General features: G+C 48.2%; 1 protein-coding gene across 7 annotated transcripts in view; it reads left to right on the top strand.

Moving 5' to 3' along the window:
- The window catches only part of BRD4 (bromodomain containing 4), a 1377132-nt gene that overhangs the window by 1011415 nt on the left and 340379 nt on the right, over window positions 1-25338 (top strand). The window lies entirely within an intron of this gene.

Below are 25338 nucleotides of genomic sequence, written 5' to 3'. Positions count from 1 at the left end.
ATCCCCTATTCCAGATGATGATGTAGATACAGATTCTGATGATACAGGTGGGGGTGCAGATGAGCCAGTAGGGAACAATAGTCCCCCTCAGTCACCTAACCCATGGGATGATTATAACACCACTGACGTCCCTTTACGTTCCTCAGGATGATGTATATGCCTCCAAGCCTCCCCCCACTCCCCCCCAGAGGACACTATAGGGTTTAACCTACTTGTCCATAGGGCTGCCCAATTCCATGGGGTTGACCTACACACAGACACTGTGGAGGAAGATTTCTTAATGGACACTTTCGACACCACACAAAGGTCCACTTCAATTCTGCCAATGCTTAAGGAGATCATTAAGCATGCACCAGAGGTATTTAAAGATCCAGTCTGGGCTCGAGTCCTCAACCCCCGAATTGAGAAAAAATACAAAGCTACCCCTACAGATCCAGCCTATGTTAGAGGCCCCGCACCGCTAGACTCCCTTGTAGTCTTCAATGCACGGAAAAGTGCCAATTCCCAAACATCAGGTGAGGCCTCCCCACCAGTCTAAACTCCTTGACACCTCTGGCAAACGAACGGCGTCACAGGCAGCAAACATATGGCGCATTGCCAATACTCAAGCGCTGTTAGCAAGATATGACTGGGCACATTATGATGAGCTGGAATCCATACTGCAGCATCCACCAGACAAATATAAAAATAGGGCCAATGAACTCATACAGGAAGGTAAAACTATCACCAATACCTCCACCCGTTGTGCCCTAGATGCCGCAGATACTGCTTCAAGGGCAATTAACACCAGTGTCCTTTTGCGTAGGCATGCCTAGCTACGTATTTCAGGCTTCAAACCTGAAGTCCAGAATTCCATCCTCAATCAACCATTTGATGAGCTCTAATATCGATGTATCCCTAGAAAAGATGAAAAAAGATACCAACACAGCTAAATCTATGAGAGCCTTGCAGTCGCAAGCTCCCAGACGCCCCTCCACTTCTTATAAGACCCCTAGTCAATCCACCTTCACTAGGGGCTACCAAAGAGGGGGTTACAGGGATAAGAATAACAAAGGCAGAGGCAAAACTAACAACTCCCGCTCTGCCTCCACCCCTACCAAATGACTTCCTTCACTTCCCCCTCACCATTCCACTCCAGTGGGGGGAAGACTACAACAATTCCTTCCTGTCTGGACCAACATCACATCAGACAGGTGGGTGCGACAAATTATTCAATCAGGTTACTGTGTCGAACTAACATCTACCCCCCAAACATACCACCCAGACAGCGTCCAATGTCACAAGAGCATCTATTACTGCTAAAGCAAGAAGTAATATCCCTACTAGAAAAAAGTGCAATAGAACCAGTTCCTCTGCACCAACAAAACAAGGGAGTTTACTCCCTATACTTTCTTATCCCAAAGAAGGACTGCTCTCTAAGGCCTATTCTAGACCTCAGACCCCTAAACATATACGTACAGTCAGACCATTTTCACATGGTCACACTCTAACAGGTCCTTCCTCTTCTTTTACAAAACAACTTCCTTGCTACTCTAGATCTCAAGGACGCATACTTCCACATTGCCATTCACAATGCTCACAGGAAGTATCTCAGATGTGTTATAGACGGTCAGCACTATCAATTCAAAGTACTCCCATTCGGAGTCACAACCGCACCAAGAGTATTCACCAAGTGCCTAGCAGTAGTGGCCGCACACTTAAGAAGACAGCACATTCACGTCTTCCCATATCTAGACGACTGGCTCATAAAAGCCAGCTCCTACAACCAGTCTGTACAACACACTCATGCCACTATCCAACTGGTTCACAATAAACCACACCAAGTTCCATCTGCAACCGTCCCACGTACAACAATACCTCGGTGCCACAATAAACACCTCAACAGCGCTAGCTTATCCCTCTCCGGTAAGAATAGCGAACATGCAAGCTCTTCTCACGAAATTTCAACCACAACACTCCCTTCCAGCTTGTGTGTTCATGCAGCTCACAGGGATGATCGCCTCTTACATTTTTATAGTGCCCCATGCAAGACTACAAATGCGTCCTCTCCGAGAGTGCTTAGCAGGCCAATGGAACCAGGCTCAAGGTCAATTGACAAATCTAGTGTTGGTGGACGGTCGTACTCATCGCTCTCTGCAGTGATGGAAAACCAAAAACCTTTCCAAAGGGCGACCGTTCCTAGAGCCAGTTCCTCAGATAGTCTTGACAGCGGACGCATTGCTCTCTGGCTGGGGAGCCCACCTACTGCATCACACCAATCAAGACGGGTGGACACCACAACAAAAGTTACTCCATATCAACCACCTGGAATTACTAGCCATATTCCTAGCATTAAAAGCATTCCAAAAGCAAATATTAAACAACGCTGTATTAGTCCGCACAGACAACATGACAACCATGTATTACATACAGAAACAGGGCGGAACACACTCCCTGCAACTCTCTCAGCTAGCACAGAACATATGGCTATACCTCAAAACATATTCCTCTTAGCCCAACATGTCCAGGGGTACAAAACACCATGCCAGATCTGTTAAGTCATCAGGCACAACAGATCCACGAGTGGGAACTTCATCCGCAAGTTCTTCAACCATTCTTTCAGATGTGGGGATAACCTCAGATAGACCTCTTTGCCACCCACAAAAACGCCAAATGCACAAGCTTCATCGCCAGATATCCGCACCCACTGTCCAAAGGCAATGCGATATGGATGAACTGGTCAGGCAGATTTGCCTACGCTTTTCCGCCTCTCCCACTAATGCCACTAGTAGTGCGCAAACTACAGCAGCATTCTCTAACCCTCATCCTAGTTGCGACCACCGTGGGCCAGACCACCGTGGTACACCACACTGCTAGAACTGTCTGTAGTACCACACCAAAAGCTGTACCTATCGCCACGCCTTTTAACCCAGAACCGTGGAGAGATCAGACACCCGGACCCAGCTCAGCTCAACCCTGCGATCTGGCTCCTGAAATCCTAGAATTCGGTTACCTTAACCTTCCTCCTGATTGCCTGAACGTCATAAAAGAAGCTAGACGTCCCAACCACTAGAGCATGCTGTGCAGCCAAGTGGAAACGTTTTGTAATATATTGTCACAACAACAATATCAATCCCCTAGATGTGTCTATTCAACACATCATAGGATACTTACTACACCTCCAAAGATGTAACTTAGCCTACACGTCTATTAGACTGCATATTACTGCCATAGCAGCATATTTACAAAATAGACAGAATCTATCTCTTTTCAGAGTGCCTGCAATAAAAGCCTTTATGGAAGGCTTAAGAGAATAATTCCTCCTAGAGTACCACCTTCACCGGTGTGGAATTTGAACATTGTTCTCACACGGCTAATGGGACCTCCCTTCGAACCTTTACATAAATGTGAACTACAATGGAAGGTTGCGTTCCTAGTAGTTATTACTTCTCTACGGAGAGTTAGTGAACTACAAGCACTAACCATGCATCATAATAAGGTTGTTCTCCGTACTAATCCTAAATTCCTTCCTAAAGTCATTTCTCCCTTCTACCTCAGTCAATCTGTGGAACTGCCCGTTTTCTTCTTGCAGCCACAGACTGTCGGTGAAAGAGCTCTTCATACCCTAGATGTCAAAAGAGCATTGCTATACTACATTGAGAGAACACAACCCATTCGTAAGATCAAACAACTTTTCGTGTCTTTCTCACCACCACACAAGGGCAACCCTATATCAAAATCTGGTTTAGCTAGATGGATTTTCAAATGTATACACATTTGCTACCACAAAGCTAAACGTGTATTATATGTTCCACCTAAAGCCCTACTAGAAAAATAGGGGCTTCAATGGCATTTTTAGGGAGTATTCCCTTAGATGACATCTGCAAAGCAGCTACAAGGTCTACACCGCAGACATTCACAAAACACTATTGTGTAGATGTGCAAACTAAACAACAAGCTACTGTGGGCCAGGCTGTACACAAAACACTATTTCAAATTACTGCATCAGATATGGGTGGTCGCCGCTAAGAGTGGGTACTGCTATACAATCTATGCACAGTGTGTAATCTGCAGCTCATATGCCTCGAACGGAAAATGCTACTTACCATTATGCATCTGTTCTTGGCATATAGATCTGCAGAGTTACACACGCCCACTTGCCTCCCCGGCTACCTTTATCTGTTCCAGTATTATCTTAATTAGATACAGCTTACATGGACATCCTTCCTTTTCTTGCCAAACTCCATCATTTCCCTAATGGCGAAAAACAATCTGAGGATGGAGCCGATGCCCATGCGCAATGTAATCCAAAGGAGGAGTCCCCTATCTCGTGACTTCCAAAGAACTTTTCAGGACAAAAACAAGTGCAAACTTCCGGGCCCAACACTAGATGGCGATCTATGCACAGTGTGTAACTCTACAGTTCTACATGCCAAGAACAGATGCATACTGGTAAGTAGCATTTTCCTTTAGTCCCATTTTTATTCGGAAGTGATAAGAGGCCTTGAGCAAGTTGTCCCATTTGTATGCGTTGTTTTTATTTTTTGTTTTTATTTTGTATGTTTTAGTGTAAGTTAGAATGTGACAGTATAACCTTGAAGCTGAGTTTCCTGGTTTATATAATTTGGTTATTTGAAGATACCTGTCCAATTGTGTAGTTTACCTTTCATACCGATTTTGAACGATATTTTAAACAAATTATAGAACTTGGAAAATGGCATTCTGTATTCTGACTGGAGCTCTTGAAAAGTTGTGCAACTGATAAAATTCTTGCTTGTTCCAAAATTGGCCAAGAGATAGTTTAACATTCTATAATGTTTTCATTATTCTAAATTGACATGAATTATGATTCTGTGTTTTTAGTTTATAAGGTTGTACCTGTCGATTTGTTAGTTTAAATTGCATCGTTCAGTATTGTAGATTTGGGCCTTATACTTTTTGAAGTTTGGGTCAGTTAAGGCCACAGGAGAGTAGAGAAGTTAATGGTTTCTCTTCAGCCAAATCCCACAGGGTTAATCATTCTTAGTTTGCTTTTCTTTAAACCAATGTATGGCTTTTGTCCGAGTGAATACTTTTTGCTGTGATCTGGCGTTTGAAAATGTAATTCCACTTTCAGATTTATTGTGTACTTTTTTAAAAAAGTTTTTTTTTAAATTGGTTCCATATGAATTTTGAGATATTGTCAATATATTCAAAGAATTGGTCTGAGAGATGCAGGGGAGCTTTTTTATAGGGTTATTAATGATTAATTTGTGTGGTAATCATTTGTGTAGCTTCAGTTCGGTCTCACAAGAGCAAGTATTTTAGTGACTATTTGGTTGTAATTTCTCTTGCTGTTTGGTATTATTCAGGACTTTTTCCCTCCAAGTCGTTGAAGGATTGACGTAAAAGATATTTCATATCAGAATTTTGTGTCCTTGTAGTACTAGGGGATATGTTTAATGGCATAATTTCAGATTTTTGTTCAGTGATTCGCCTGAGAAAGCAACATATTTCTGGGCCATGTTCAGAACTGCTAGTAAAAAGTTGTCTAACTCTGATATGAATAGAAATTCGTCATTTACTTAAGCAGTGGATTTGTATTTAATGTTGCTTATTTTATGTCTTTGATTTATCAGTCCATCTAAAAGAGTTAAGGAGCAGATCAAGTGCTAGTATAAATAATAGAGGAGAAAGAAGACACCCTTGTCTCATGCCCCTGTTTAGTTTAAATTAACCTGAGGTGTTTGATTCAGTTGATCCTAACTAAACTGGAAGAGATTCAGTGATATGCTTACTGTGCTTCCAGATTGCTGGCTATCACTTGATTATTGAGTTTGTTTGCCTTCTGAGTTAGTATGGTAGTAATATAGAGTTGTCTCCTGGTGTAGTCTTCCTTTTGAAAAATCTAGATTGTATTGGTTAAATAAATTGGGTAGACTTTCAAAGGATTTTATGCTTCAATTTTCACATATAACTTACTGTCCAACTTAAAGGAAAATATTGGTTTGTAATTTGCAGGTCAGATGTGTCCTTTTTTTAAAAAACTTTTTGCCTTCTATTGGGCTTTTTGTTTTAGAATGCGTGAAAACAAAAAGAGGTTTTGAAGCTAAAATTATTACATTTTATCTTATATACAATTTGATAGAGAGCCTGTGTGTGCATCAGGATTTATTATTGGAGGCTTATTGACCGCCCTCAGAGGCTCTTTTAATGTAAAGCACTGTTTTAATTCTGTGAGAGAAATGTCCTCTACTATAGGTAGTGGGATTTTTTTTGTTGAAGTGTTAATATCTTTTCAGTAGCGTATTATGGTTCTTTATAGGGTTTGGTAAAATAATTTCATAATATTTGCTGTCTGTGTTCTCCGGCTCTAAATCTCCCTTTTTTGTACCTAATGAAGACGTTTGATGTTTACCTGCTTTGTTCCTGGCATTTAGTGTTTGAGTATTTAATATATTTAATGCTGTACTTGACCTTTTTCTAAGTATTTAAAACATATTTGAGTCTCCCAAGATGTTTGATAGTAGATGGGGGCTCTTTTTGATGTTCTCAAGCTCTTGCAGTTTAATTTCAACTTGTGAGCCCTCTTTCTTGTTTGCAAATTATTTTTGTTCTGCATGTATGAATATTGGTTTGCGTTTAACTGTTGCTTTTATTGCATGCCATTGTAGTATCTGTGAGAAAGTGGCTCTATATGTACTGGACCAAAGTAAGGTGCAGTGTGTATAGAGGCCACCAACCCCAGAGGTATAACAGATACACCTTACACCTGTTGCCCAGGTTGAAATTCAACCAGTGCAGCTTTCTTGTCATACCAGTGTTTATGAAGCTTCTGGCTGTCCTCAAGATTCTTGGATGCCTTTTCCATATACTCAGCCATTCTGGACCTTAGGCCAAGCACATAGTCCACAATGTCTTGTTTGGGATCTTGGAGAGGCCTCTCCCAGCCCTCTTTCACAAGACAAAGTGGACCCCTTACAGGATGACCAAACAGAAGCTCAAAGGGGGAAACCCTACTCCCTTCTGTAGCACTTCCTATAAGCGAAGAGCAGGCATGGCAACATTTTTTATTTTATTTTATTTTGAAAGTTTTATATAGCGCGAACAAGATCTTTGCAGATATCAGAGCGCTTTACATATGAGGGGTACGAGCATGTGAGTGAATAACCATTGGGGTGGGGGTGGTATACGAGGGAGCATAGACAGACAGATACATCAATAATGATAAAAATACAAATAAGTGGTAACATAAACAATCAGGTAAGTCAATATCACAAGTCATACAAAAATGCAAAAGGTTTGAACAAGTAGTACAGCTCAAAAACGAGTCTTTGAAGTTAATCCCCAGTAGTAATTCAAGTGCATTTATCCATGAGGATAGCTTTTACTTCTTTCTTAAAAAGTATGGTAGAGGGGATGAGCCTGGTTTCAGGAGGGAGTGAGTTCCAAATCCTGGGTGCCATTCCTGAGAAGGAGCGTTTATAGGTTTTTTCCTTGTGGAATCTTCTGGGCTTTAGCAAAAGATTGTTTGTGCCTCTAGTGTTTCTGGAGCCTCCAGAAATCATCAGCTTCTGAGCGAGGTATCTAGGTGAGCTCAGGTGGACAGCCTTGTGTGTCAAGCAAGCGATTTTCAGTTGTATTCTGGCTTCAAAAGGCAGCCAGTTCAGGGATTTGAAGTCAGGGGAAATGTGTGAGTGTTTTTTTGATCCAGTGATGAGTCTCGCTGTGGCGTTTAGAGAAGCTCTTATGGGTGCCGTAGTAGCTAGGGGGAGACCGCAGAGGGCGATGCTGCCGTATTCTATTCGAGGTATGACTAGTGATTGTACCGCAGTTTGGAAGTCTTTGGCTGGAAGGAAGGGTTTAAGTTTCCTTAGGGTGTTGATTTGGTAGTTTGCTCCCTTAGTTGCTTTGTTGATGTGTTCCTGCATGCTGAGATTTGTGTCAAGTGTTATGCCTAAAGATTTTGCTGAGTCCACGATGGTGGGTTGAACATTGAGTGCCGTTAGGTGTTTAAGCCAAATTTGTGCGGTAGTGATCTTCGCAGGAGGTGAGATCAGAAGGAACTCTGTTTTAAGAGCATTGAGTTTGAGATGATTAGCGGCCAGCCAGGATTGGGTGCTTCTGATGACATCCCATCTCCTCTTGAGTTTTTCAGGGAGTCCCATGATCATACCTTTCAAGGTCTTGTTGAATCTCTCAACAAGGCCATTGGTTTGTGGATGGTATGGGGTAGTAAACGTGTACTGCACACCACACTCCTTCCACATGTGTTTCAGGTAAGCAGACATGAAGTTGGAACCTCTGTCTGAAACCACCTCCTTAGGAAACCCTACCCTGGTGAAGACACCCAGGATTGCCTTGGCTACTGCAGGAGCTGTAGTAACCCTAAGGGGAATTGCTTCAGGGTACCTAGTAGCATGATCCACTACTACTAGAATGAACTTGTTCCCTGAGGCTCTGGGAGGTTCCAGTGGACCCACAATGTCCACCCCTCTCCTCTCAAAGGGGACCCCCACCACTGGCAGTGGTAGCAGTGGGGCCTTTGGGTGGCCACCTGTCTTGCCACTGGCCTGACAGGTAACACAGGAACTCACAAACACCATCACCTTTTGGTACATCTGGGGCCAGTAGAAGTGACTGACTAGTCTTTCCCAAGTTTTGTTTTGCCCCAGATGTCCAGCTAGGGGGATGTCATGAGCCAAAGTTAGGAGTAACTCCCTGTACTTCTGTTGCACTACCACCCTCCTGGTGGCTCCAGGCGGGGCAGTTCTTGCCTCAGCATACAGGAACCCCTCTTCCCAATAAGCTCTGTGGGTACCACTGACATCTCCCTGTGCTTCTGAAACAGCTTGCTGCCTCAGGCTTTCAAGAGTGGGACAGTCTCGATGTCCCTGGCACACCTCTTCCCTAGTTGAGTCCCTCTGGGCCCAAGAGTTCAACCTGGTAAGGCTCAAGATCCATGGGCTCAGTTCCCTCTAGGGTTTCCAAGTCCTGAGTGTTGGGCTGTGTAGAAGCTGGTCCCCCAGTCTTCTGGTTCTTCCTCTTGGTTGGTTTGGCCATACTTTCAGGCTCCAAACCTATTTGTACACTCTTCTTTTTGCTCTGTGCTCTGGTTTGCACACACACCAGTCTAGGGATACCCAGCATGGCTGCATGGGTTATTTGCTCAACCTCAGCACAGGCTGAAGTTTCCAGGTCATTTCCAAGCAGACAGCCAGCTGGTAACTGTGGAGAGACCACCACCAGTTTCAGGCCAGTAACCTCCCCCCAACCTAGTGTCACCATAGCCATAGGGCGTTGGGTGATAATGCTGTCAGCATTGGTGACTGGGTACGTTTTCCCAATCAAGCATTGCTCTGGGGAAACCAGCATATCTTTCACCATAGTGATACTGGCACATGTATTCCTCAGGGCTTCTACACTAGTTCCATTAATGGAGGGGTATTGCAAATATTTTTTACAGTTGGGTGGCCAACCAGCTACATTGGAACTCCATTTCCCACAACATGACTAGACTAGCTTGAGTGTATTCCCAGATTTGCTCTGGGCACTCCTCTGATCCCATCTGTAGACTCACTGTCCCTGTGGTAGTTGTACTGGGTGCCTTAGGGGCTTTGTTGTAGGGGCAGTTTTTGTCTACAGTTAAATGTCCCAACTTCTTACAGTTGTTACAATAGGCCTTGTTAGGATCAAAGTTCTTCCCCCCTATAGGGCTGAGGCACATAGGGAGTAGTTTGGGACCCACCCACCTGTACAGGTTTTTTGGGGCCCTTTGGAAGACTCTGACTTTTTATCTTGGGGATTCTCTCCACCTTTCCCCTGGGAGGGTTTTTAACCACCTTCTTTTGGTCACCCCCAGTGGTTGTCCTTGTCACCCTAGTCTTGACCCAATGGTCTGCCTTCTTTCCCAATTCTTGGCGAGACATTAGACCTAGGTCTACCAACTGCTGATGCAACTTTTAATGTGTGCAATTACTCACAATGTGTTCCTTCATAAACAAATTATAAAGTCCAGTAAAGTCATGCACAATGTGTCCAGTTAACCAACCATCCAGTATCTTTACTGAGTAGTCTACAAAATCTATCCAGGATTGGGTCTGGGTTTTGTGAGCCCCCTGAACCTAATTCTTTACTCCTCAGTAGTGAGTCCAAATCCCTCAATCAGAGTTTTCTTTATGAGGTCATAAGACCCTGCATCTGGCCCAGAGAGGGTCGGAAGCCTGTCTCTGCGGTTACCAGAGAACAGTTCCCACAAGAGTGCCCACCATAGAGGTTTCTTCACTCTTCTCATATCACAAGCCCTCTCAAAGGCTGTGAACCACTTGATGATATCATCACCTTACTCAAATTTAGGGACAATCCCTTTGGGGATTTTAGGATCATAAGATTCCTCTCTATCCTTGTTATTCGTATTGCTGCCACCAGAGATAGGGGCTAAGCCCATCTTTTTCCTTTCTTTTTCTAGAGCCAGGAGTCTAGACTCTAGATCTAATCTCTTGGCCAACTTGGCTAACAAGCTGTCCTCTTCATTGGGACTAGTCCCAATGTTTTCTCGGGGCCCTGGCCTACTTGTGTAGGTCCGAGGGTCCCAGAGTGTGATTCTTGGAGTTAAGGGTACAGGGCCCCTCCTCTCCCTAGAGATGATTGAGGGGGGGGAGGACAGTATCCTATTCCTCTAGCACCTCTTCTTCCTCTGACTGGTCATCACCCTGCTCAGAGGGGTGGCCTTTAGCATACTCAGCCAAGAGCTCCTGGAGCCCTACTTTGGTTGGATGCAGGCCCATTGGTATATTTTTCAGTTTGCATAAGGACCTTACTTCTCTGAAATTAAAGTGCAAGTAAGGTGTGAGGTCGAGGTCCTCCACCAGGTCCTGGGCAATATTATCCTCACTAATAGTTGGGGGTTGTTGAGACATTCTAACCTGATAGTTCTAACCCTCTACCCTGACTATAGTTACTTTTATTCTTCTAAAGTTTTAAAGGGACTTAAGCAAGGCCCTGACAAGACTGTTAGTATTTTGGAAAACCCAGTTTCAGAATTCTAAAGGCAATTTATGAGTTCTGTCGTGTGATCAGATGGTAACCAAGTAGTCCAACAAATGCAAGTTTGTATCCCACCGCTTATCCACCAAATGTGAGAAAGTGGCTCTATATGTACTTGACCAAAGTAAGGTGCAGTGTGTTTGGAGGCCACCAACCGCAGAGGTATAACAGAGGTTAAAGTCAGGGCTGACCTTACTCTCAAAAGTGGTAGCTTGGTCGAGCAGTAAGGCAGTACCAGAGGACAGTGTAAAGCATTTGTTGTACACACTCAGTCAGCAAAAGGTTTCACACACTCGAGGACTGAACTCCAGGCCAATTGTTTTTTTATCAAAAGATATAGTTGCTTTATTTTGAGAACCAACAGGTATCAAAATATACAGTGTGTATAGCGTCCTCCAACCCCAGAGGTATAACAGAGGTTAAAGTCAGAACTGACCTTACTCTCCAAAGTGGTAGCTTGGTCGAGCAGTAAGGCAGTACCAGAGGACAGTGTAAAGCATTTGTTGTACATACTCAGTCAGCAAAAGGTTTCACACACTAAAGAACTATACTCCAGGCCAATTGTTGTTATATCCTCAGATATTGTTGTTTTATTTTTAGAACCAACAGTTATAAAAATATACTTTTTAAGGTACGAGTACTCTCATGTAAATACTTTGCAGAGGAGCAATACGTTTGTACACACAAGAATTGCAGGATAGATAATAAGCAACACAGTTCTGAAACACACTCTAGCATTGAGCTCAATGGGTTTCTCATAGGAAAGTACAGTTGATTACTTTATGGATTACTTTGGTAGTTCCAGGACTAGATCTTAGATTCAGTCCTGGGGTCTAAGCTGAAAACAGATTAGCAAAAACGTTTGTTACTGTGTTGAATTTTCCTGAATATAAAGCTGTTTTAAAAGTTCACGCTTTGAAACTTTTCGAGGTGATTCTGACAATTTTATCCAATGGGAGGAAATTAAGGTTACAGGTAAAGTACGATTGCGTTACTTTTGTAACCCAGCACTAGTCTCCTAGGGCCAGCACTGGGGGCTTAATTCAAAACAGGTAGGTAATTGTGTTTCAGTTTAAAGAATATTTGATGTTTTCAAAAGTAGACACTTAGAAGAAATTTCATAGAAAAGCAGACAATGGGTCCCTATGGAGAAAATACAGGTTACTAGTAAACCCGCTAGGGATTACTTTTGTGGTTCAGTACTGGGCTGAAAGGTACAGTACTGACTTCTCTCCTGATCACAGGTGAGTTTTTTCAAATTCAGACTTTGGCTGATTTCATAGGAACATTTTCAGTTTTCAAAACTTCACACTTCGAGTCAAAATGGGTCAATGTTATCTAATGGCAGGTAAGTGAATTACCGGTTTCCAGGTGTGTACCTTGTTGGTGAAGTTAGGGTTCTGGGCGTAGACTCAGGGGTCCCCCTGGGTCAGGTGAGTACAGTTAGTTCAGTCCCAGTGGCACAGAGGCGGCCGGGTGCAGAGGTAGGTATGCCCAATGTTATCCAATGAGGGAAGGGGGGCCTTCGGTTAGTGGCGGCTGGCTAGCAGGCCACGCGGCTCTGGGAGCTGGGCTCCTGGTCACTTGCTCAGGGCAAGGGGGGAAGTAAGATAGGACAGAGAGGTCACAGCCAGCGGCACTCGGGCGGCTGGATGCAGGGTGCTTTTGAGCCGTCAGGCTCTCATTGTTATCCAATGAGGATCTTGAAAAAGGAACAAAGCCTGCAGGCTCGGGGACGGTGACTCTCCAGGGGCGACCAGTACTTCCAGAGGTAAGTTGGGATCTTGGAGCACAGGTAGGTACCCCAAAGGGAGGCACAGGGGGCCGCGGGGCGCCGGGTGCAGGGGTGTCTTTGGGGGTCGGAAAAGCTTACCCTTGGCTGGTCGCGGTTGGAGTGGCCCCTGGTTCTGAGTCTGCAGGCGTTGGCTGGTTCGTCGAGGAGGGTCTTTGGGCACTGGACTTCGGGTCCCAGTCGCCGGGGGGACGTCCTCGTGGTCTTGGTTCGGGTTGGCCCGACCCGGGCTCGGCTGGTGCAGAGTGGGCTGGTCCGGAGCTTTCTGGTGGGCACCAGGTGGGTTGTTGTAGCAGAACCTCTGCTGATGGGAGTCCCAATCTTCGAGAGGGTCAAGGCAGGCAGGTCCTTGGGTGTCCCAAGGTTGCTGTTTGCTTAGGTCGTCGTGATTAGGCAGGAGCAGGTTCCAGGATCAACAGGCCGGTAGGGCTGGGGCCAAGTCAGTTGTTGTTGTCCTGTTGTTAGCAGCTGCGCTGCGGTTCTTCTTCTTGATCTTCTTTCTTCTTTTGATATCGGGATCTGAGGAAGGAAGGTTCAGGGAGCCCCTAAATACTAACATTTAGGGGCGTTACAGGTAGGGCAACGGCGACGACCAATGTGTCCCTGTCCTGGGGTGAGGACACCCCCTAGTCTGCTCCTCTCCTGTGGGAGGGAGCAGGAGCCTAGCTGGGATTGGGCTGGGCTCCCCATCTACAAGATGGCCGGAGCCCGGGGTTGTGCTTCACCTCGCCTCCTCCACACCCTCCTTCCTGACGTAGTTTTTCTCACCAGTCTTCCCGCCAGAGTGGGGGTAGAACGGGTGGGGGGCCAGTTGCTGGGTATAGCAAATGGTCTGGAAAAGCTCTCAGAGGCGGTATGCCTTTGAAGCTTCCCCCTGTCCATCCTGGGGGAGGAGACATATCACCTCGCCCAGGATGTGCATTGTTGCAGGCCCCAGAGAGCGGGGGGCTCTCCACCCCGGGGTCCAGCAACATGTCTGCTGTGTGGCAGCCACTCATCCCAGACGTGGATTGTAGGTTCGGGTTTTGGAGGGCATCTCTAAGATGCCCTTTCGTGCATTTTACCTTAAATCCCACACTGGCATTAGTGCGGGTTTAATGTGTTGCGAAATTTGGTCCCAAACTTGTCAGTCTTCAGTGTAGCCATTATGGTGCTGTGGAGTTCGTAATGACGATCTCCCAGCACCATATACTCTTAAATGGGATCACTGCACTTAAAGTGCCCAGGAATGGCCCTGGGTACTGTAGGGGCACAGGGCTCATGCCCCTGTGCCCTCACCTCTGGCATAGGGCACCCGGCTAGAGGGGGTGACGGAAGTATGCCAGGGCAGTGGGTTCTGTGGGCATGGCACACAGAACCCACTGCCATGTCAACTCTTGTATCTGAAAGAGACACGTTAGTGATAGATTCCTTACCTTAAAATATCCCCAGGCGTCAGACTGGATCCGGAATTTTTTTGCATAGCAGTACCCTTGCGAGTCGGTAGGCGTCGTCTGCGGCTCCGCGTCCGTCGTGGGCGCCGTGATGACGTTGTCGGAGTACTTAGACGCCGCCTCCGCGTGCTGACGTCCGTTCTTCTTTTTTCCGCGCCAGCAGCGCAGATCCGGAAAAAGTGGTACCTTAGTTATTTTTTTACTAAACTTTTTTGATCCCTTTTGATAATTTTTCGAGTCTTCGACTCCGAACGGTGCCGATAGGGATGCCAGGTTTTAAACCCTGTGAGGACTGCGAACGACTGATGTCGGTCACCGACCCTCACCGTTGGTGTCTCCACTGTCTCGGCGTCAACCACGACGACAAGACCTGTTCCGACTGCCGGGCCCTAAGTTCGAAAGCTAGGCGGGAGCGGTCCCGCAAGCGACTTGAACTCCGGCAGTTGGCCCCGCGCCGTGAGAGGTCCCGGTCCGGACGGAGGTCGAGGGACCGTTCGCGGGAGCGGAGCCATCATAGCTCCGGGAGTCGACATCACTCCTCAGGGTCGAAGTCGACAGGTAAGCACAAGAAGTCGAAGAGACGTCATCGCTCTTCCGACGCTCGTGCGACGAGGCCGGGGGTTCGGGTGACACCGCACACGCAGCTCCGTCGGAGTCGCGGGCATCGCGTCCGGTCCCACACCCTCCGGTCCCTGGACTGCACGCGACGCCGGAGGAGATCGAGCGGTTCCTCATGGCCATGAGGTCCCTCACTCCCCCGGCGAGCTCCGCGGCGCCTTCGGGCCCAGCGGACCCGTCTGGGAGCCCTAGCGGGTCAGGGGCTTCGGCCCCGGCGCCGCAGGGCCCCACTGGATCCGGTTCCGGGTCTTCTCCAGTTGACCGAACGACCTCCCCGGCGCCGGTCCCTCAGGTGTCACCCCCGGCGCCGTCTAGGGGCAGCTCCGGTTCCGGCGCCGGAACGGCGCCGCTGGGCGCCGCTTTCGACGCCGTTTGGAGACTTTTACTTCAATGAACCGGCCCCATCCTTTGACACTCCTGAATATCAGGAGATGGTTGATGAGGAGAATTGGGAGGGGTATGAGGACCCTCTGACACGGGAATGTCAGTCCCAGGAGGACTGGACAGGTGGACTTGGGGATGCCAGTGGTCTGGATACCTCGCTGGACACTGGTTTTGTGTCACCTCCTACTGTGGCTACGGAGGAGGGGGCAGCCTGCAGTGTGGTGCTGACGCGGGCAGCCAAGGCCTTGGGCCTTGAGATCCCCGTCGCGGCCGTGAGGACTAACCTCCTCACTGAGGTCCTTAAACCGCAGTCAAGCTCGGCTGAGCCTCTGCTGCCGTTTAATGAGGCCTTGACCGACGTTCTTTTGGGCACTTGGTCCAGGCCCGCTACAGGTTCGCCTGTAGATAGGAACGTGGCCAGACGCCAACGCCCGGCCCCGGGCGACTCTTGTTTCCTGTCCAGCCACCCCACCCCCGAGAGCCTGGTTATTCAGGCCTCGAATTCCCAGACCGCATTTCCGTCGGCTCCGCCACACAGCGAGGTATGAGCAATACGGCAAGAAGGTATTCTCCTCCCTGAGTCTGGGACTGCAGTCTTACAACACCGCATGCCTCTTGGGCCGTTACACCCACTCCCTGTGGGATACGGTCGCAGACGTGCTGCCAGAATGCCCGTTGGCGGTATGGGCTAAACTCGGCCAAGCCCTTGTGGAAGGCCGAGATGCGGCACGTTATTCTATCCGGTGTGGACTGGATACCACCGACTCACTGGGCAGAGTGATGGCAACGACGGTGGCGATTCGTCTCCACGCCTGGTTGAGGTCCGCCAACTTCTCGGCTGATGTCCAGAATACACTCATGGACATGCCGTTTGATGGCCGTCGCCTTTTTGGCGACAAGGCAGACCATGCGCTTGAGCGCTTTAAGGACTCCAGGGCTACGGCTAAGTCCTTGGGCCTCTCGGCCCCGCGCCATCAAACGGGTGCCTTTCGCTCCTTTCGTGACCAAGGAAGGGGTTTACCCACACGTGCTGCCAGCCATGCACCGCAGAGTAATACCCAGCGCGGTGGCGGCCGTGGAAACCGCCGTGGCGGCTGTCGGGGACAACGGCGAGGACAGTCCACACCTTCCCCCGCAGCATCCGCCTCAAAACCCTCCTAGTCCGTGCTTTCAGGCCCATGTGTCGCCAGTGGGGGGCAGGGTTCGCCATCACCTCCTCCACTGGCGCACTGTCACATCGGACAGGTGGGTGCTGCAAATCGTCCGAAGGGGCTACTCCCTCCCCTTCGAGGCGACCCCTCCAGCCATGCCACCTTAGAACCACTGTGTATCGGGGGATCATTTGCGACTTCTGCAGGAGGAAGTTACGGCCCTCTTGGCCAAGGGGGCCATCGAGTGCGTTCCTGGGCCAGAATTAGGGTGTGGTTGCTACTCCCACTACTTTCTGGTACCCAAGAAGGGCAAAGGGGGCCTGCGCCCTATCTTGGACCTACGGAACGTCAACGGCTTCCTCCGGAAGGAGAAGTTCAGAGTGCTGACACTGGCTGCCCTGGACCCAGGAGACTGGATGGTAGCGTTGGACTTGCAGGACGCTTATTCCCATATCCCCGTCCTGCCAGCCCACCGGCGCTACCTGCGGTTCACGGTTGGCCACGAGCACTTTCAGTTTACCGTGCTCCCCTTCGGCCTTACCAGCGCCCCACGGGTGTTCACAAAGGTGATAGCGGTGGTCGCGGCTCATCTGCGCAGGTTAGGGGTTTCAGTCTTCCCCTACCTCGACGACTGGTTGTTGAAGGCGGGCTCGCCCCAAACAGTCGCCAGCCACCTCCAGACTACGGCAGATCTCCTGCACCAGCTGGGGTTCTCCATCAATGTGCCAAAGTCACACCTGTGCCCCTCTCAGAAGCTCCTCTTCATTGGAGCGGTTCTCGACTCGGCGCAGTTTCGGGTTTATCCACCCGAACAGCGGGTCCGGGATATTCAGGCTCTGATTCCTCTCTTTCAGCCTTTCTCCTGGGTCTCGGTCAGGTTGACGCTGCGGCTTCTGGGGCTGATGGCCTCCTGCATCCTTCTGGTGCATCACGCCCGGTGGCAGATGCGGGCTCTGCAGTGGGACCTGAAGTTTCAGTGGGCCCAGCATCAGGGCAACCTATCCGACCATGTCCTGATCTCGGAGGGCACTGCGAGACAGCTGCAGTGGTGGCTCACGGACCGCAATTGGGTCAGCGGCAGATCCCTCTCCCTTCCCCAACCGGAGCACGTAGTTGTGACGGACGCGTCCCTCCAGGGCTGGGGAGGCCACATGGGAGAGGCGGAGATCAGAGGCCTCTGGTCTCCGGAGGAGTCCTGGCTCCATATCAACCTTTTGGAGCTGCGGGCGATTCGTATAGCACTGAAGGCATTCCTCCCCTCTGTTCGGGGGAGTGTAGTGCAGGTATTCACGGACAACACCACCGCCATGTGGTACTGCAACAAACAGGGCAGGGTGGGGTCGTGGACCCATTGCCAGGAGGCTCTGCGCCTCTGGCAGTGGCTGGAACATCAGGGCGTGACCCTGGTGGTTCAACACCTGGCAGGTTCTCTGAACGCCAGGGTGGACGAGCTCAGCCGTCGGTGCATGATGGATCACGAATGGCGTCTGAACTTGGACGTGGCGCAAGGCCTCTTTCAGCAGTGGGGAGAGCCTTGGTTAGATCTATTCGCCACAGAAGAGAACGCGCAATGTCATCAGTTCTGCATGTTGGAATTTCCAAGGCGGCACTCGGTCGGAGACGCTTTTCGTCGCGAGTGGAGTTGCGGTCTGGTGTACGCCTTTCCGCCTATACCACTTCTGCCCAGAGTACTGAAGAAGATCGAGCGCGACCGGGCCCAAGTCATCCTTGTGGCTCCGGACTGGGCACGAAGGTACTGGTATCCAGCGCTACTCAGTATGTCAGTCGATCCCCCGGTTCGTCTGCCTCTTCAGGAGGAACTTCTGTTGCAGCAGCAGGGTATGGTCCTCCACCCGAACCTGTCCAGTCTCCACCTCCATGCTTGGAGATTGAGCGGCGAAAGTTGAGGCCATTTGACTTTCCTCCTGAAGTCTGTAATGTCATTCTGGCAGCCAGGCGTCCCTCCACAAAATCGGTATACGCCTGCAGGTGGAATAAATTTGTGGCATGATGCACAGCAAAGGCTGTGGATCAGCTTTCTGCCCCTCTTTCTGAGGTTCTTCTCTTCCTTCTTTCTCTTGCCCAGTAGGGCTCTGCTCTGGGCACTATCAAGGGCTACCTTTCTGCCCTTTCAGCCTTTCTAAGGCTGCCTGATCAACCTTATTTGTTCAAGTCCCCTATTGTAAATCGTTTTCTGAAAGGCATCACACACATGTTCCCTCCTGTTCCGTTTGTGATGCCTCAGTGGGACTTGAACCTTGTTCTTACGTTTCTGATGTGCGCTCCCTTTGAGCCACTTCACAACTGCCCTCTCCGCCTTCTTACTCTGAAGACTGCTTTCCTGGTTGCCATCACCTCTGCCAGGAGAGTGAGTGAGCTCCAGGCTCTTTCATCTAAACCCCCTTTCCTTTCTATCCATCCGGACAAGGCTGTGTTGCGGACTAGGCCTTCTTTCCTGCCCAAGGTTGTCACGGCCTTCCACATCGGGCAGTCTATCACCTTGCCCACCTTCTTTCCGCCACTGCATCCCTCTAAAGAGGAAGAGCGGCTCCACCATCTGGACCCAAAACGTGCGCGCTCTCACTATCTGGATCGCACACGCCAGTTCCGGGTGGATGACCAACTCTTTGTTGGTTACGTGGGCGCTAAGAAGGGAAAGGCGGTGCCAAGCGGGACCATCTCTCGGTGGATCATCTTGTGTATCCAGGCATGTTACTCCTTGGCTATAAAGGAGCCCCCTGTTGGATTGCGGGCTCATTCCACTCTGGCCACGGCGACTACAACTGCCCTGGGCCGGGGAATGCCCTTGCAGGACATTTTCCAGGCAGCTACGTGGGCCTCGCTGCACACGTTTGCAAGACACTATTGCCTGGACATTCAAGTCCGGAGGGATGGCTTCTTTGGCCGTTCCGTCCTCCAGGACTTTCTGGTGTGATTATTGGTTCGCAGACCCACCACCGGAGTTGGCATTGCTGGTAAGGAAGCTATCACTAACGTGTCTCTTTCAGATGCACAAGTTACTACTTGTGTAACGATATATCTGTAAGAGACATTAGTTGGTGATAGATTCCTTACCGACCCACCCATCCTCCCCGTTCTGCGAACCGATATCTAGGGTTAAGGTCATCCCCTTCAGGGCCCTAGTTTCAATGGCACCAGTGTTGGTTTTTAACATGGCTCTGCGTTTCAGGCGCGGAAAAGCTGTGTCTAAGAACTGACGTCAGCACGCGGAGGCGTCGTCTAAGTACTCCGCCGACGTCATCACGGCGCCCACGACGCAGACGAGGGGCGCGGAGCCGCAGACGACGCCTACCGCCGCGCAAGGGTACTGCTACGCAAAAAAATTCCACATCCAGTCTGACGCCTGGGGATATTCTAAGGTAAGGGATCTATCACTAACTAATGTCTCTTACAGATATATCGTTACACAAGTAGTAACTTGTGCTTTAGTTCTGGACTTATGCACTCAGCCTGCAAAGGCAGTGTGTGGTGCCAGGGTACAGGGCCCCTGAGGGTGGCACAATAAGTACTGCATCCCTCAGGGGTCTCCTCTGGTCACCATGCCCTGGGTACCTAGGGTACCATTTACTAGGGACTGACAGGTGGCCAGAGGTGTCAATTGGGTATTTTTTTTCAGCATAGCTTTTCTCTTTAAGGAAGGGACACACACCCTGGGTACCTGATTGGCAGAACCCAGTGCACACTCAGCCAAGCACATCAGCAGTTCAGAAAAAAGTGGGGGCATACCAAGGCAAGAAAGATGGCACTTTCTCACACAAAACCCACCCATCCCCCCCCCTGCCCCCAGTCCCTGGTCGGTGTTCCACTTCAAAGTCCATACCCTGTAGGGAGATGGACCATCTCAGTAGTTTTGGATTTTCACCTTTCATCTGCATTAGCCATCTGAGAGGTCTGTGGTCAGTTTGAACCAGGAAGTGAGTTCCAAACAAGTAGGTCCTCAACTTCTTCAGGGACCAAACCACTGCAAAGGCCTCCCTCTCAATGGCACTCCAACGCTGCTCTCTGGGGAGTAGCCTCCTGCTTATAAAAGCAACAGGTCCTATCCCAGGTCATTGACCTGGGATAGGATCACTCCAATCCCCAGCTCTGAGGCATCAGTCTGCACTATGAACTGCTTGGAGTAGTCTGGGGCTTTTAGAATGGGTGCTGAGCACATTGCTTCTTTCAGGGTGTCAAAAGCCTTTTGGCAGCTAACAGTCCAGTTTACTTTCTTGGGCATTTTCTTGGAGGTGAGTTCTGTGAGGGGAGTCACAATAGACCCATATCCCTTCACAAACTTCCTGTAGTACCCATTCAAGCCAAGGACTGCACTGACTTGGGTCTGGGTGGATGGAGCTGCCCAGTTCATGATACTCTGGATCTTGGGCTGTAAGGGTTGGACCTGGCCTCCACCAACAAGGTGGCCCAAGTACACCACAGTGCCCTGCCTTGATAGTCAGTCCTGCAGAGTGCAGGGCTTGTAGAACCTTCCCAAGGTAGATCAGGTGATCCTGCCAGGTGGAGCTAAAGACAGCAATATCATCAAGATAAGCGGCACTAAAGGACTCCAACCCAGTCAAGACTTGGTTCACCAACCTCAGCAGTTCAGCAAAAAGTGGGGGCATACCAATGCAAGAAAGATGGCACTTTCTCACAGTATCACATTGTGACATTCTATTTTGTTAAGTTCAAACAATTTAGAAATTTCTTTTGCAATCTCCATCACTCTATTCTCTACCCCTATGGGTCTATGTATGTAGGCACAACACATGAGTCTTCCATTTTGAAGTGTGTAGCTTTATTCCATTTTAAAAGCAGGCAGATCAGATAAGCAAATCTGGTTAATGGCTTTAATGTGACATCCTTGAATTTATTTTTCTTTATCAAAATATGGTTCATTCTGGACTGTGGAGAAGCATAGATAACGTGTGCTTGCTTGGCTGCTACTACAGGCAACTTATCACACATGGAATTTGAGCAAAGACCACATAGTATTTCACTGATTGAGTAAACTAGAATAGTGACTAGACATATCACACTGCAACAAAAAGTACCTATTATTTAAGAGCAGGTGGCCATGTCCAGGTGGGAAAGTTACTTTATGCTTTTACTGCAAATCGATTCATTTTTTTATTTATTTACTAGCAGCCCGTCCCGACGTTGTCCGGGCATGCTGTAGCCGACGCCACTGTACCGTAACACGATCCAGCCTTGAACGTGTTTTTCCGGTGTTCGCTCCATCCCCAAACGTGTTTGGCTGCTCTATCCTACGCCCCTGCAGTATGCGAACGTGGGTGTTTGCTCCATCCCCGAACGTGTTTGGCCGCTCCAGCCTACGCCACTTAGACGCACAACATCGCGTCAACGTCCAACGCCCACAACAATGCTAAAGGATATGCCCACTCATATTGGAACGCTAGTCCCACACAGAACGCTTCTCTTTTGCCGAATCCCACAACGCACACGCCCATAACGGACTACTTTTCACAAAACTTTCTTTTCCCCTTCTAATGTATATCTTGGGCTGCTGTATAGCCTATGACCATCTGCTGATACTGTAGTTTGCAATGCTGTATTGGGTGTTCGGATTGGTGCTGTAGTTCTTGAGCTTACCCTCCTCAAAGGTTTGGGCTCTCTCTTTATTATATTAGTATAGATTTTTGAGTTTTATAGAGCGCGAACTTGACCCGTTAGGGTATCGGATCGCTTTACAGGAATCTGCACCAGTATACAAGGACTTGGAGGGGGGCGGGGGTCTGGGAACAAAGGGGGATAAAAAAGAGGGACAAAGTAACAGTTACATTTACAGTTCACAGGAAAACAAGGGTTCAAAGTCAATGGTGGGAAGCCCAGAGGAGCCGGGATGATAGCACCTGTGCACTCCGGGGAATGCATAGCAAGGAGGTGGGGCAAGATCTCATCTCTGGGTGAGATAACAGCCAGAGTTTAGGCGAGGAATATGCACATTAGGAAGGTCGGGTCATGCCCAAGCTACTGTGCTAAATGAAGAACGATCATCTGGCCAGATCCCGATCAGATGCAGGACGTCTGGAAACTATCCGGACCTTCACCCATTTAACTTACACTTGAATCGTTTGGATTCAGAGACCACGGCTCCTTGAGAAAGGGCGCTTTCCGCCCGAAATGCATCGGAGCGATGTTTTGGAAATTACCATATTGACAAATTGAAGTGAAAAAGAAAGGAATTGAATATGCAATGTTAATATTTAATGAACATTAAAGAAACACACTTCAAAATACAGTGGAGTCTGTCTTTCTGACGAACCCAATCGGAGTGCCCAAAGCAGGGATGCGCACATAATTTATGAGCACACTTATCAGATGATCATTAACTAGCGTAAATGGACGGTTACGCTGCCTGCAGGAGCACCCGCACCTAATTAACTCTTGAGAAACATTTAAAAGGAAATCATCAACAAAAACTAGCTGTGCACCGGGCCTATAGATCTATTCTAAATGAAGAACGAGCCATGTCTAATTAAAGTAATGGCTCCAACATTGCCCAGGTAGCACTGGCTTAGAGAACCATGGAACAAGTGAGTAGACACATTTTTTCTCTTAACCCAACCCGGCTGCCCAGGAGACTGAGGCCGATTTTTCGAGTGAACCCAGATTCGCTACATTTAACAGCTTGGCTGCGGATGACATGCAATTCAGTGTTTTTAAATCCCAGACAATTCCTGAAAAATATTGAGCAGCCAGGCCTGTGTCCACGCTAAAAATGTATGCTTGCAAGTGGGCTCATTTTGCAGTTGGGCGCAGGAATCCATTGTCAGTGGCACCTTATTAGTTCCACTGCTAATTACTGCTCCTTGCTTAAATCAATCTTACATATCCACAGGGTACATTTGTCAGCCAAGTAATTGACAATACTAGGAACTTCATAATTATTCTCTACCAGAATTATTATTATTAAGAGTTTATGAGGTCTCTTCGTACATTTCCATGAGTGCAAACACATGAGCGGGGCTGAGAAATAGACAGCATTTTGGCTGCTTTGATGAAGGACCCTTTTGGACCAGTACATTAAGCCTACCATTCAGAACTTGGAAGATTCTTTATACTAGCGATAATGTTAGGAAATGAGGTGTGTTATATGGTGTGGTTGTGTGGCCTCATCATGTGATAGACTACCAACCCTTCTAGGACCAGTCAGGTTAGTTATTATAACCGTAGCCCAACCCTTGGTAGCTGTGGCTTAGAACAATCATTCTTAAAGAAAGAGACCAGTGCGAAGCATTTAAGCAGCACCCAAACTATTGAAGAAAAAAGAAACTCCAACACCATTTTATAAGAATAGATTGTTTTTATGAATTTATGGACACAAAATAAAAATCTAATGGAGGGTTTTGGAGGTACAGATTCTACAAAGAACAATAAATCAAGACTTTTCACTTAACCACGAAACATGCATTGGGAAATTCAATGAATTTGACACCGAAACTTTGGTCAAAGGGACAACTTGGCTACAGGGATCAACGTCCCTGGAAATCCTCTTTTGTCCAGCAAAAGTCAATTCGCCACCAGACCGCTTGTCCCTGGGCAGAACAAACTCAGAAGTTTCCTTCTATTGGCGACAACTCTCCTTCTGAGTGGCAAAACTGCACTCCCAACGATTCCCCAGCTCCAACAGACTAGTGTGCAACTTTTGAGCATCTGGTTCCGGTCCCCTGGGCTGCAATGCGACGAGGAGCGAAGATCCACTGATCCGGGCTTCCAACTCACCCAGGCAGGCTTCTACAGCTTTTATGGTCCTGTGCTGAGAACAGGAAGTTGTCCATCTGATTCTTGGAGGCTCTGCTTCTGGTTGGGCTGAAGGACTGCTCCACAAGCCAGACACAGCAGGCACAGTCCTTTCCTTTGCTAGCCCAAGATGCAGCAGGTGCAGTCCAACTTTAGTGGAGGATTTTCTTTGTCAGTGTAATGGTCAGCTGGACAATTATTTGCTCCTCTTCTCCAGTCAAGCGAAATCTGAGTTCTGGGTGCCCCCTTAATGCTTTGACATTGACCTAAGGGGGAGGTAACAGTCAGTAGCCAATTGGCTACATGGTTCCCTCCTGCCTGATAACTTCATGTGAAGTGTGGAAACTAACAATCTCAGAATGCTCTATTTTGCCCACTACCAAGATGTTGGGACCCATTTCTTGGTGTGGGGAGCTTGATAGCCCACTTTAGTTGTGTGGCTACCTCTGCTCTACATGCCCACGGAAAGACTGTTTTGGTGGCTGTTTTCCATCTGTCCCTCCCGCTAGCCTATCTACCTAAACAATAGAACAACCCCTCCTGTGTGTGTGCACTATTTGCCCTTCAAAGGTGACCTCCCCTTTGGAGCTCGGCTTTTGGGCCAATATTTCATGTGGCTTCCTACCAGGGGCAGGTGCACCTCCAGTGGCAGACCTCTGTTACCTTTCCTGGGAGTAGTTCACATGTCTCCTAGGAGGGCAGTAGGCTGTCTCATGACCAACCACCGCAAATGGCTACTGGAAAACTGGGCAACAGAGTTGCACTTTCTAAATGCATCTGACAACATGTTACATTAATTTCGACTTGGACATCAAGTCGGGCTAATTGTAAGTAGTTGTTTGATACCTTGAAATGCCAACTTTGTCAGCATTTGAGCATGTACCTCTGTACTTTGCCAATGGGGCTACCAGTATCTCTCCGTAAAAACAATAATTGTGGGTTTTTACTGCCAGAAGATGTTAAACACGTGTTCTATTTTTTTATATGCTGCACTCGCCTCAGAACTCCATAGGACAGCTGTAGGGTTGACTTATACATACTATGGGGGTTTTGGGGCGTTGCCAGTGCCTCAAAACGCAAATTCAAGTTAGCAATTTCAAACTGCTCTCTTACTTTGCAGTGAAAGTTTGAGAGACATATTTTATCTTGGCATACTCTGGGTGGTACAACCAGTGCTACAGTCCCTGGGTGA

This window comes from Lissotriton helveticus, chromosome 1_1, assembly GCF_964261635.1.
Source record: "Lissotriton helveticus chromosome 1_1, aLisHel1.1, whole genome shotgun sequence".
Classification (NCBI taxonomy): domain Eukaryota; kingdom Metazoa; phylum Chordata; class Amphibia; order Caudata; family Salamandridae; genus Lissotriton; species Lissotriton helveticus.
This window is presented reverse-complemented; position numbering and strand designations above follow the sequence as displayed.